This window comes from Erinaceus europaeus, chromosome 16 (genome assembly GCF_950295315.1).
Source record: "Erinaceus europaeus chromosome 16, mEriEur2.1, whole genome shotgun sequence".
NCBI lineage: Eukaryota > Metazoa > Chordata > Mammalia > Eulipotyphla > Erinaceidae > Erinaceus > Erinaceus europaeus.
In genome coordinates this window covers 82,206,011-82,220,378 of record NC_080177.1, presented here as the reverse complement: position 1 = coordinate 82,220,378, position 14,368 = coordinate 82,206,011, and the positions used below count along the sequence as shown (strand labels likewise).

The 14,368-nt window shown below is 40.2% G+C and overlaps 1 protein-coding gene across 3 annotated transcripts in view; it reads right to left on the bottom strand.

The window, feature by feature from the left end:
- LRFN5 (leucine rich repeat and fibronectin type III domain containing 5) overlaps positions 1–14,368 on the bottom strand; it is a 274,336-nt gene that overhangs the window by 101,316 nt on the left and 158,652 nt on the right. The gene's annotated exons all lie outside the window — the stretch shown is intronic.

Below are 14,368 nucleotides of genomic sequence, written 5' to 3'. Positions count from 1 at the left end.
TTTGGGTAGTGGTTTCTTTTGCTGGGCAGAAGCTTTTCAATTTGATGTAGTCCTATAGGTTTATGCTTGCTTAGTCTTCTTTGTAATAGGATTCGTTTCATTGAAGATGTCTTTAAAATGTATGCGGAAAAGAGTTGTGCCAATATTTTCCTCTAAGTATCTGATAGTTTCTGGTCTAACATCCAAGTCCTTGATCCACTTGGAATTTACCTTTGTATTTGGTGAAATATAATGGTTAAGTTTCACTCTTCTGCATGTTTCCTCTCTTAGATTTTTAACTTACCTTCTTTGTCTGTCACATTTATCTTAAATAAAAGATACCTGCAAAGGAAGTGAGCAGGCATAAGAAGAAGCCCCAGTGAAGCCTTTGTAGCAATAACAATAATAAGCTGAGAAAATAAAATACTGGCTAATATACATACCAGTGAAAAGAAAATTCACGCATGACCTCAACAAAGATTACATTTGGCAAGCAAATGTAGTTGTAGTTTATCAAAATTCAATTATCAATAACACTGGGGGAAAAAGAAGCAGTATATAAATCTAAGTAAGCATTCCTCATAGGGATTTTCAAGACCTTATATTCTGAATTCTGGTTATTTCTAAAGTATCTGATAGAGGTACGTTTAAAGTAGATTGCTGATATTTGTTTATTGTTCCCTATATGAACACTTTCCCTCAAAGCACGATGCAAAATGTGTATATAAATATTCCCCAGCTTTATTTGGAGTAGAGTTCTCATACAACAGTTCATATTTTTCCTGAAGTCAATATTTTATTAAAATTTGAACTTATTCCAAAGCAAGTCAAGAAAAATCATAGTAAAAAAAAATGAAAAAGAGACTGAATAGGCGTAAAACATATCTCTACAGGTCAGATTTGGTTATTTCTAAGGTCTAAAACATATGAGAATGAAATACTGAATTCCTCACTTGGGTACTACTTGACAAAAATCAGTTATAAGGAAATGGATAAGGCTGAGTTATATTTAAACTTGACAATTTTTGAATTTTACTCTGTTCTTACTGCTGTAGCTATTGATCCACTGTAATGCAAGATTCTTACTGACATTTTTTCAATACCTCTCCTTTCATCTTTACTTCTCACAATAAGGCATTAGACATGATTTCACATGAATAGACTTGTACAACTGTACAAGGGGTCACTTAAGTAAGATTTCCCTAATATTTAGAAATCAGAAATAGGGTGATGAAATTAACCATAAAATATTGTAATCAGAAGTTTAAACAACCTCTCTGAGGTTTTTTTTAAAGAAATGATTGAGCTATTAAATGCCTACTCAGCTCATTACCACAGGAGTCATTCTGAGCTATCAGCCTCCAGACTGGAGTATTTACATGGCACTGTACAAGGAAAGTGTATGAGTGCAGTTGGCTTAAACTCACCAGTTCGACTCTGCATGGCAGACGGAGACATTACACAGGAGAGAAAAAGGTTTTGAGAGTCTACTCTTTATTTCAACATCATTAAAAAGTACTTTACAATAAATTCTTGATAAAATCTAAATACTATCTTAAATTTACATATTTGTAATTTTATTTATTTGGGACCAGAGAGGTAATTCAACACGAAAGTGATGTATTACATGCATGGGTTGCTGAGTTTCATCCTTGTATAACAGGAAAAAAACAGCAAATAAGGTCCATCAGAAATGGCCAATGGACTTATTCTCCTTCTTTGCCACACTCACAATAAAATAACGTTCATGTAGTTTTATTTGTCAGTGTTCCCCAGAGAGATGAATGACCAAAAAGTCATTTTGAAGTAAAGAATATTAATTATGAAAAATATATACTCCATCCCTCTCTTTATAAATAATAAAACCTTTTTTCCAACTGTATAATATTTCTGCATTGAAATTATTATTGTAGTAGGTATTGAAATAATCTAAGGGGTGTTCATTTGCGGGCAACAGAACTCTATCTTCAAAATATAAATAACTAAGCAGGTGTTATAAAGTTATTTGCTTTCTACCTGTTAAACAGTATGCTAAGACTTCAGAACTCAGCACAGTAATACATATTAGCATGCAAAAGGTTGGAAAGAAAGCCAGATTCTCATAATGAATTGACAACTGCCAGACACTAAACGGAACAATTAACAACAACAACAACAAAAGGTGCCTTCCCTTCAGCAAGCTCAATTGCGAAGTATTATATTTCTGATCTTTCTTATCAGTGTTTTATTCGTATCCGTTATAATGCAAATATTCCTAACTGTTCACAGGTGAAGTCAATTCGAGAAATGGGATCCAGATTGAAAACCACCATCTCTGAAGCTTCACATGTCACCAGTGTTTATGGTTATTGCTTGTGAGTTGGCTGTTGCATGTCCAAACCCCAAGAACATGCTTGATTTATCCTTTCTAGAGGCTAATCACAATACCACTAAGGTTCTTAGACTCCTGATATTAGATATGTTTGTGTCAGAAACACAGAAATAAAGCTACGTACATCATCTAAGTTAACACATATCAAAATTGAATCTCTGGGTTTTCTTTCCTTCTGTATGTCTGTCTCCCTCTCTTTTTTTTAACCAGAGGGGTGTACTTCTGGTTTTCTTTCTTATAATTTTATTTATTTATTACTGAATGGGGCAGATAGAAATTGAGAGGGGAAGAGGTGATAGGGAGGGAGACAGAGAGACACCTACAGACCAGCGTCGCCACTCATGAAGCTTTCCTCCTGCAGGTGGGTAACAGGGGCTTGAACCCAGGTCCTTGTGCACTGTAATGTGTCATCAGGTGTGCCACTGCCTGGGCCCTCTACGTTTTCTTGTAATATTATTATCTTCAGTTGGTAAAGATATGCCAATGTACTCTGTGATTTTTTACTGATCTGTCCATGCAGTGCTCCTAAAGGTATGGTGTTTCCCCTCCTTTGTATTATAAGTCATCAGCAATATTTAGTATTTATTATTGAGAAAGTATGTGCACTGACCCCTAGCTTGTGAGCTTCTTCACAAAGAACGTCATGGATTTTCTCTGAAACATGCCATTGAATTGTCAGTTCGGCTTTTTTTTTAAAAAAAACTAAGTTCTACACACTTTATTTACACTTTATTTATCCATATTAATAAAAGATCTCTCAGTTTATCCATGAATACTAAAATTTATATCTAAAGAAAGCTTAAAATACTCTTAGTGACAGCCATAATGCTGTACAGGAAATTAACTGCATGGCTAGTGAAACGGGGCTACTCATCACAGTAACAAAGATGATAACAGCGGTTTTGTATATACTAATTGATTTTTCTTCCCAATGAATTTCATAGCCAATGCGCTGCAATTAATATTGTCATGCATCCAGTCTCAGCTGCCAGGAAGGCTCTGCATGACATCAGTCTCTCTTGGTCCAAAATGTAATCATTATTTCCTAAAGCAAAACATTCATTCAGAACGCTTCCCAGGACACATCCCAGTAAGAGCTGCAGTGCTCACAACCCACATGGCCAAGAATAAAGCGAGGCAGAGACAGCAGAGGCCTTCTGACATCCAATGCTGCCAGCTAAGACATTTCTAGTTTTGGCGTCAGTACTTAAGGGCTTTGGGGAGAACTGTGCATTATCTCTCCAGCTTCTGGGTTTTTTTTTTTACATAAATGAGACAACACGTCAGCACATTAACAATAATACTCGAATTCTGAAACCTATCTCTGCGGCCCTGACAAGTTCTGCTTCCCATAGAAACTACATCTGCATAAAATCTGATGGAAGTGTGTAACCTCTTTTTTTTTTTTCTCACATTATTCACACAACTGTTTGTAGTGTTTCATCAGTATCTTGTGGTAAGTTATCTCTATGTTGTAAAACCTACCTCCTGTGAATCCATATTTATGTTTAGACCAAAAATAAAATTGGATTCCTTTCTATCTCACTCAAAGCAGCAACAAAATGGCCTATTAGAACGAGGCCCTGGAGAAAGGCATGGAGACTTTGGGACAGAAAGGGCCAGTCTAGAAGGCCACTGGCCTGAGAGTGACTAAAGAGTCATTGTTAAAGTGTGCCAGGCTCCTGCCCTTATTCAACTTTTGTAGTTCTTACTTTGATCAAGTTAGCTTTGGAATGAGTGAGGGAAGTGAAATAGGAAGTAGGTGAGGATGATATCTAGATTTAATCCAGCTATCTAGCCCTTTTTCCAGCCATGACATCATCTCCCCAGAACAATAATTTGGGTCCACCTGCATATCAGAGTTCAGGCTCAGGAAAAAACTAGTATAGTCATGGGCCCTCGGGAATAACTAAAATAGGCCTACTAGCTATCTACAAAATGGAGACTAAAATCTCCATCTGCAATATTCCAGCCTTTAGGTTCACGATGAGTCAATTATTTGTTTGGCTTTATATGTTAACTCTTTTTTCAGCCATCAGGTTCCAGATGTTACCATGATGCCAACGACCAATGTGTCCTGGAGCCCCGCTTCCCCAGAGCCCTGCCCCACAGGGAAAGAGAGAGACAGGCTGGGAGTATGGATCCACCTGTCAACACCCATGTTCAGCGGGGAAGCAATGACAGAAGCCAGACCTTCCACCTTCTGCATCCCACAATGACCCCGGGTCCATGCTCCCAGAGGGAAAAAGACTAGGAAAGCTATCAGGGGAGAGGATGAGATTCGGAGTTCTGGTGGTGGGAATTGTGTGGATTTGTCCCCCTCTTATCCTATGGCTTTTGTCAGTGTTTCCTTTATATAAATAAAAATGTAAAGAAGAAGAAGAAGACCACTGGTATGCAGAAAAAACAGAAGCAAACTCTGACAACAGGAAAATACAAAAGCGAAAATAAAGAGATCTGGGAGTTAATTCTCAAAAGGATTTTTCTAGTTGATATTTTTGGAATTTATTTCTAAAGGAAAAGCAAAGACTCCTGAAGTTTTTTTTTTATATTATAAAACTAAGCTTCTTATACTATACATACCATGCAGTGAACAGTTATTATTCATATGTAAACATATATAACTTCATATTTACATTGATCATAATACAGAAAGGAAAGGTTCGTGCCACTATGCACAATGCTATCAGTGCAAATAGGTCTGGCCTGACAAAACAGCCTACCTGGGGTGTGCACTGTTTCCCCCTAGGAGTCACTCCCACTGGAGCCTGGCCTTCACTGCATTAAAGACAGTGTCAGTGCCCTGCTTTCTGTTCTTTTGTTTTTAAAATTTTCCCTTTTGTTGCCCTTGTTGTTTAACATTGTTGTGGTTATTGATGTCATTGTTGTTGGATAGGACAGAGAGAAATGGAGAGAGGAGAGGAAGACAGAGAGGGGGAGAGAAAGACAGACACCTGCAGACCTGCTTCACCACCTGTGAAGTGACTCCCCTGCAGGTGGGGAGCCGGGGGCTCGAACCGGGATCCTTATGCTGGTCCCTGCTCTCTGCACCATGTGCGCTTAACCCGCTGCGCCACAGCCTGACTCCCTTGTTTTCTTTCCTCCTCTTCCTCTTTCTCTGCCACTATGTCTCTATCTTAGGAAAAAAAAAAAAGTAAAATAAAGCTATCTTAGCCAAAAAAAAAAAAAAATACAGAGGTCTGAATGTTGTCAAAAGAATCATGGGTTTGGGAATTTTGTTACAAATCCTGAGAACAAATATTAACAAGCCAAATAGCAACATGTCATAAAGGCAACATCTATGCAGTGATTTTTCAGAACAAACATTTCTTTCCCATTACAACTTTCTCTTATACCTCAGTGATTTTCCTGTCCCTTAGATACACACGGAAAGACACAGAGGTCTAGAGCAGAGAAAGAATTCTCTATCCCTGTGTTTATAGTGTCTAAAAATGACAAACAGGTTTTAGTGCTGAGAAAAATGACATGGATAATGATCTAATTGTGCTTACAATGTGGAATGAAAACCAACATTAGGCAGTTAATTGCACAGATGGATTTTTTAAAAGTAGTAAATGTCATACACTACAATAAGGTCATGTGTTAACAAGGTAAAAAAAAAAATCCCCCCCAGAAAGTGGCTCTTCTGGGGCTGGGTGGCTGAACGCCCAGTTAAGTGCAAGTGTAATTAACAATGTGCAAGGAACAAAGTTCAAGCCCTCGGTCCCCACCTGCGGGGGGGGGGGGTGGGTGGGGGACCTTAACAAGCATCAAAACAGAGCTGCAGGTGTCTCTCTATATATCTCTCACTCTCTCTCCCTTTTCCCTCTTAATTCATCGCTGTCTCTACTACATAAATTAACAACATTTTTAAAAAGTGGCTACTCTGTTGAAATATTAGGAACAAGGGAGTCAGGAATGATAGTCTACCTTGGGGAAAGCAGTCACGTGGGGGCCAGGTTATGGTACATACACATATTACCATGCACAAGGACCCATGTTCAAGCCCCCAGTCTCCACCTGCAGGGGGAAAGCTTCACAAGTGGTGAAGCAGTACTGCAGGAGTCTCTCTCCCTCTCCCTCTCCCTCTCCCTCTCCCTCTCCCTCTCCCCTCCCTCTCCCCTCCCTCTGCCTCTCTCTCTGCCTCTCCCTCTCCCTCTGCCTCTGCCTCTCCCTCTCCTCTCCTCTCCCTCTCCCTCCCTCTCCCCTCCCTCTGCCTCTCCTTCTGCCTCTGCCTCTCCCTCTCCCTCTCCCTCTGCCTCTGCCTCTCCCTCTCCTCTCCCTCTCCCTCTCCCTCTCTCCCCCATTTCCTTTTTCCTCCCAACTTCTCTCCGTTGTATCAAATAATATAAAGAGAACTAAAAAAGAAGAAAATCAGTCATATGTAAATACCTTGGTGACAGATTGCATTTTAATTATTAAGCACTGATTGTTTCTGAACCAGGAATGGAAGAAAACAGGACACACTGGGGGTGATATAAGAGAACTGAGAAAAGTATTCAACTATGCAGAGCAGCATGAGCCGTGATCATGAATTAAGATATATATATATTTCATTTTTATTACCAGTCAAAAATAAATCCCATATCTTGCTTTGTAAATAATATCATTGTTTTGTGATAAAAGATACAAGTCATGTGGTCCAGGAGGTGGCGCAGTGGCTAAGGCACTAGACTCTCAAGCATGAGGTCCTGAGGTCAATCCCCGGCAGCACATGTACCAGAGTGTTATCTGGTTCTTTCTCTCTCTCCTCCTATCTTTCTCAGTAATAAATAAATAAAACCTTAAAAAAAAAAAAAGATACAAGTCACAACAACAAAGCTCTCAGAGAGTCAAACCTATAACAATGCCAAAATAAATCACAAAAATACACAAATTAAAATCTCATGAAAAGTAAATGTGAAATATTTAGTCCCGTGGCTGTGACTGGCCACTTGCAATGGTGTCCCTTTCCCAGAAAGGGACAGAAGAGGGAGCCAGCTCCAGGGTATGGGTATGGCTCCACTCAGGAATAGAAACACTTAGAATAGAAATACATTTTTTTTTTATAAAGAATTATGGTCACATCCATTGAGAACCTCATCATAAGCCCCTCTGTGGGCTTCTTTAGGACTGTGCCCTCTCTAGAAAGTAGAAATTGTAGGAACTGCTTCACTCTATGAATGGAAACTGGGTCACCCTCTTCTGTCTGACACTCAAGGAAGACGGGTCCTGAAATGAGTGCAGCCTAGAATGTTCCCAGCCAGGGCCATGGGCCATGAGCTCAGACTGACAGGGACTCAGAGGTTGTGCAGGCTCCAGTGGGTGAGATGGTTGTAAGAAACAATTATTTGTATTTATAGATTTTCAAGTTTGCCAGCAATTCTGCCTTAATCCTGTTTCCTAGTTCTACTCTCGGCTCTGACACCATCTTTCCTGATAATATTTCTACCCCCACATTAGCTATCAAGCTCAAGCAGAGATGACTAAGACACAGGCTCCTAGGATCATTCCTAAAATAGACCTAGCTTCCTTCTACCCTAAGGCTTCTACTTTCATCTTCCCTGTTCCTACTGTTAGGTTCCTCTTGATTCATCATTTTGCCCTGCTTTATGATTTACCGCCTTTCAGCCACCGAGTTCTAGGTGCTACTATGACTCCATTCTGACTTCCCTGGGCAGATGACCCCACCTGTGTGCCCTGGAACATCAGCTCTGATTGATTTTCTTAAAATTTACATTATTTGTTTAATTTTTGGCTGCCAGGGTGGTCAATAGGGCTTGATGTTTCCATGAAGTCTCCACGGTCTCCACCATCCCCAGTAAATGTCTTCATATCCTTAATATCTCTCTCTCTCTCTCTCTCTCTCTCCCTCTCCCTCTCCCTCTCCCTCTCCCTCTCCCTCTCCCTCTCCCTCTCCCTCTCCCTCTCCCTCTCCCTCTCCCTCTCTCCCTCCCTCACTCCCTCCCTCAAGGATTATTGCTAGGACTAAATGCTGACACTACGAATCCACTGCTCCTGGAAACCAATTTTTTTCCATTTTCTTTTCTTCCATTTTCTTCCCCTTCTTTTTGATAGGACAGAGAGAAATTGAGAAAGGATGGGGGGATAGAGAGGGAGAGAGAAAAAGAGACACCTGCAAACCTGCTTCTTCACTTGTGAAGCATCCTCCCTGCAGGTAGGGAGCAATCCTTCCTAAAATGAACTTCCTAGCTTCTTTCCACCCTCAGTTCCCTACTATCACCTGCACCATTCCTACTGTTTTGGTTCCTGCTCCTTAATAATTTTATCCTGCTAATTTTATCCTGCTTTTTATCTTGCAGCCTTTCAGCCACCAAGTCGCAGATGCTACTGTTATTCCAGCCTGACTTCCCCGGGCAGATGACCTCACCATGTGTCCTGGAGCCCCCCCCTCCCCCGAGCCCTGCCCCACTAGGGACAGACAGACACAGACTAGGGGTGTGGATCCACCTGCCAACACCCATGTCCAGCAGAGAAGCAATGACAGAAGACACAGCTCCCACCTTCTGCTCCCCATAAAGAATTTGGGTCCCTAATCCCTAAAGAGTGAATGATAGAAGTAAACCAGAATAGGGCACTTATCCCTATTCCACTAGGACTCAAAGTGCTTGCCACTAGGAAATACATACCATATATATATATATATATATATATATATATATATATATATATATATATATATATGAAAGGAAAGAAAATCTGGAAAACATAAGAGGAAGTCACAAACTATTTTCCTTATCTAAGAGAGAAGAGGAAAAAAGGAAAGACACTCAGAAGTAGTAATAGATATAGGGGTGAATTAGAAAGGAAGTCAATGGAGGGCCATTAAAAAAATCGGTGAAATGGGGGCCAGGCAGTAATGCATCAGGTTTAAGTGCACATGGTGTGAAGCACAAGGACCCACTCAAGGATCCCAGTTCAAGCCCCTGGCTCCCCACCTGCTGGTGAAGCAGGTCTGCAGGTGTCTGCTTTTTTCTTTCCCATCTTGATTTCTCTCTGTTCTATGCAACAACAGCAATATCAACAAAGACAAGGGCAACAAAATGGGTAGAATGGCCTCCAGGAGCAGTAGATGAGTATGTGCAGGCACTGAGCCCCAGCAGTAATCCTGGAAGTAAAAAAAAAAGGGGGGGAGAGGTAAATATATATATATATATATTCCATATCAGTGACATTGGAAGAACTACTGCAGTTTCCAATGGAGAGGATGGGACACAGAACTCTGGTGGTGGGAACTGTATGGACTTGTGCCCCTATTACCTTACAGTTTTGTAAATCAATATTAAATCTTTAGTAAAAATAAGTAAATAAATGACAGAATTATGGTCTTTACCAATGTCACTTTTTTCCTATTTGTCTTGTAAAGGCCTCTCTGGCTGCCTGTGGAGAATAGAGTAGACAGGTAGATGCACCATGGATACCCCTGGGTAATTCATAAGCTTTCAGTAGCCCAAGGGAAGGATACAATGGGTTAATGTTTAATATAGAGTAATAGACAATTTCAAGTGGCAGTATGTTAGTCATTATCATGATACTTGTACAAATTACTGTCAATCACAGCTCTAGAGTTGGCAATTTGGGAGGGCTTAATTCATGGGGAGGCCTTGATCTTGCCTGGGCCACCAGGTTCCAGATGCTACGATGATGCCAACCCGACTTCCCACCAATGTGTCCTGGAACTCCGCTTCCCCAGAGCCCTGCCCCACTAGGGAAAGAGAGAGACAGGCTGGGATTATGGACCCACCTGTCAACGCCCATGTTCAGCGGGGAAGCAATTACAGAAGCCAGACCTTCCACCTTCTGCATCCCACAGTGACCCTGGGTCCATGCTCCCAGAGGGATAGAGAACAGGAAAGCTATCAGGGGAGGGGTGGGAAATGGAGATCTGCTGGTGGGAATTGTGCACCTCTTATCTTTTTTTTTTTTTTCTCTCCAGGGTTATTGCTGGGCTCGGTGCCTGCACCATGAATCCACCGCTCCTGGAGGCCATTTTCCCCCCTTTTTGTTGCCCTAGTTGTTGCAGCCTCTTTGCGGTTATTATTGCCATTGTTGACGTTGTTTTGTTGTTGGATAGGAGAGAGAGAATTGGAGAGAGGAGGGGAAGACAGAGAGGAGGAGAGAAAGATAGACACCTGCAGACCTGCTTCACCGCCCGTGAAGCGACTCCCCTGCAGGTGGGGAGCCGGGGGCTCGAACCGGGATCCTTACGCCGGTCCCTGCGCTTTGCGCCACGTGCGCTTAACCCACTGCACCACCGCCCGACCCCCGCACCTCTTATGGTCATGTCAGTGTTTCCATTTTATAAATAAATAAATCAAAATAATAAAAAAGACATGGGGACATGTTTCAAATATTTTTACTAACTCTATATTTTAACATCATTAAAATATTTAATATTTAAAATGTATATTACAGAGCTGGGGAGTGGCACCCAGGTAAGCACACATAGTACTAAGCACAAGGACCTGGGTTTCAGCCCCCTGCTCCCCACCTGCAGAAGGGAGGCTTCACAAGCAGTGAGGCAGGTCTGCAGGTGTCTCTTTTTCTCTCTTCCTGTGTAGACCCCTTCCCTCTCAATGTCTCTCTGTACTATCTAATAAAATGGAAAATTTAAAAAAGAAAAAAAGGCAAAGATGGCTGCTGAGAGCTGTGGAGTCCTTGTGCCAACACCAAACCCCAGCGACTATAGGCAAAAATAAATAAATGAATAAATGGCACACTGCCCTATAAATTGTGATTAATATGCAATTAAAAAGTATTAAGGCAACTTTATATATTAATGTACAGACTGATGTTATATATGTGCTATCACACAGACAAGCATCTTGTTCATATTTTATTTTATCTATTTTTATTTTATTTTATTTTACCAGAGCACTGCTCAGCTGTGGTCTAAGCTGGTGCAGGGGGATTGAACCTGCCACTTTAGAGCCTCAGGCATCAGAATCTCTTTGCATAATCACTGTGATATCTACCCCGTGCTCTTATGATTTGTTTAAGTCATCAGTACTGTAATGAAACCAGAAATAACAGAAATAGCAGATGCAAGTAGTATTTTACTAGTCAAATCTAATTAAAAATGCCTGCACTTCTCCATTCATTACTTCCTCTGAGAAACCTCCCAGTATTTCATACATTGTTGTAAAGAGGTTTTAATGGATACGCTATGAATCTTCGATGAACTGTCTGAGACTTGAGGAATCTAATTAGGAATATATTTACTTTCTCTTTTTTTAGGATGATTAATTCCATGCAAGACTTCAGTCTAATGTTACTTCACAAGGAAAAAAAAAAGGGGGAGGGGGAGAGTTTCTACTTTTAGAGACTAATGGACTGGTAATTAAAAAACTGAATTAAGCACTAACTCTAAGGAGTCATCTCAAATATATAAATTACTTCAGTTTAGCCTCCAATCACCAGGTTGATTAAGTAAATCCTTTGGCCTTGGTTATAGCCATTAGTAAATGAAAATGTGTTTGAATTCACTAAGTCTTGTAATTTCTACTGGGAAATCGGTTAGTACATATACTTTTTTTTTTTTTTTTTAACCTCCAGGGTTATTGCTGGGGCTCGGTGCCTGCACTACAAATCCTCTGCTCCTGGAGGCCATTTTTCCCCCTTGTTATTGTTGTTGTTGTCAATGCTGTTTTTATTGTTGGACTGGACAGAGAGAAATGGAAAGAGGAGGGGAAGACAGAGAAGGGGAGAGAAAGACAGACACCTGCAGACCTGCTTCACCGCCTGTGAAGCGACTCCCCTGCAGGTGGGGAGCTGGGGGCTCAAACTGGGATCCTTATGCTGGTCCTAGGGCTTCATACCATGTGTGCTTAAGCCACCACCCGGCCCCCTAAATATATATATATATATATATATATATATATTTTTTTTTTTAACTAAGAGTTTTCATAAAGTCAGATGTTTGATTCAGAAAAGCCAGTCTTATCCATGCAACACTAAAATACATCATTTATGTGATTAACTGTTTGGCAAGAAAAAAAAATCTCTGGGGTTTCTCTGTTAGCTATAAGAAGCAAGCCCTGGGGCCAGGGGAGGCACTCAGCAGGACAGTGCCTCCTCTGCTTATGAAAAGCCTTCAGGTGCATCAAGTCTGGAGTTATAGCAATGCTAATATATATTTTTTAATCTCTCTCTTTTTCTCAAGGAGACAAAGGAAGAGAAGTGCTACACATTCCCACATCTAAAGAATGTATGAAAAACATTATTATTAATCTCTGTCATACATAAAAAGAATAAAGCTTGCAAAAAAAATTCTCACAACTATGTGCAAAACATTATTATTAATCTCTATCATACATAAAAAGAATAAAGCTTGCAAAAAAAAAAAAGAATGTATGAAATCACCTCAGGGGCTTCCATTTCTTCCAGAAAAGTAAAAGATAAAAACATCTAGAATGTCTTCCTCAAATTGCTATATTTAATACAAAGCTTAAGAACCAAAGCAAAAAAGAAAAAAAAAATCAATGAATAAATAATGCATGAAAAGAGTACGAGTTAATAAAATATACACAGAATAACTTACACTAAAGACTTCTAATCAGTCTTCCGCACAGTGACGTGGCTCTCCACCCTATAGTTACAGTTATTAATGAATCAACCTGGATAATAGCCTAATATGTCTTTTTTATTTATATCTTACAAAAAAAATCTATTAGCTCTGGCATGCTAGAAATGATACACTGGATGCTTATTTTAAATGTTAGGTAATCTGTAGTGCCAGGATTCCAAAATAAAATACCTTCTGTTTGCTTCTTTTATTTCTATTAGTGATTTAACAGTGACTTGTGAGGCCATATAACCAGTAACATATTTCCACAACACACCCACCACCAATGTTCTGTGTACTATTACCCACACACACACCAATGACCACTGGAGCTCTAGCCAAGACTTAGAGACATGTTAGCTATGTGTGTGCACAGAAGCCCATAGGTTTCAATTCTCTATGTTCCACAAATGAGTAAAATCATCCAGTAGTTCTCTTTCATCTCCTTACTGACTTCACTAAGCATGCTCACCACCAGCCTAAAGGAAACAATACATATTTTTAGCTGCATTAATTTTTTAAATTCCATTGGGTAAATATACCAGAACTTCTTTTTATATATTTTTTTATTTTTTATTATCTATATTTTTATTTATTGGATACAGACAGCCAGAAATCAAGAAGGAGGGGAAGATAGAGAGGGAGAGAGACAGAGAGACACTTGCAGTCCTGCTTTACCACTTGTGAAGCTTTCCTCCTGCAGGTGGGGACAGGGGGCTCGAACCTGGGTCCTTGTAATATGTACGCTCAACTGACCCCATACCAGAAATTCTTAACAACAGCATCTATGCTCCTTTAAATCACAGACATTTCTGTTGCTCGAATGCTGAATTTGTAATACGTTGCCAAATAAAACTAAAGGTAGCACACCGAGTTAAGTGCACATAGTGCCAATTGTAAGGACCAGAATAAGGATCCCAGTTCGAGCCCCCGGCTCCTCACCAGCTGGGGGGTCACTTCACAGGCGGTGAAGCAGGTCTGCTGGTGTCTCTCTTTCTCTTGCCCTGTCTTCCCCATCTCTCTTGATTTCTCTCTGTTCTATCCAACAACAATAACAATAACAACAACGGGGAAAAAAATGGCCTCCAGGAGCAGTGGATTCATACTGCAGGCACTGAGCCCCAGCAATAAGCCTAGGAAAAACAAGAGGAAAAACAAAACCAAAACCAAAAAATCTAAAGGTTTTACCCACTGCCTTCAAGGGAATTTCAGTTGCTTATAGTATCACTAAAAGACAATCTAGGAAATACCAAACTTTTGTTGTCTATAGAAATATACCAATAATCATTTTTTGTGTATTGACCCTGTAATCGAAATAAGTCGCAGGAGAGAAAGAAACATTTGTGCCAAGTGTTTTACAGAAGAGAAAATGCCAAATTCAAACCAAGCAAGCTAGTAAAACATGACTTCATAGTCACAGAATAAAAAAACATGCATTCTTTTCAGGGCAATTG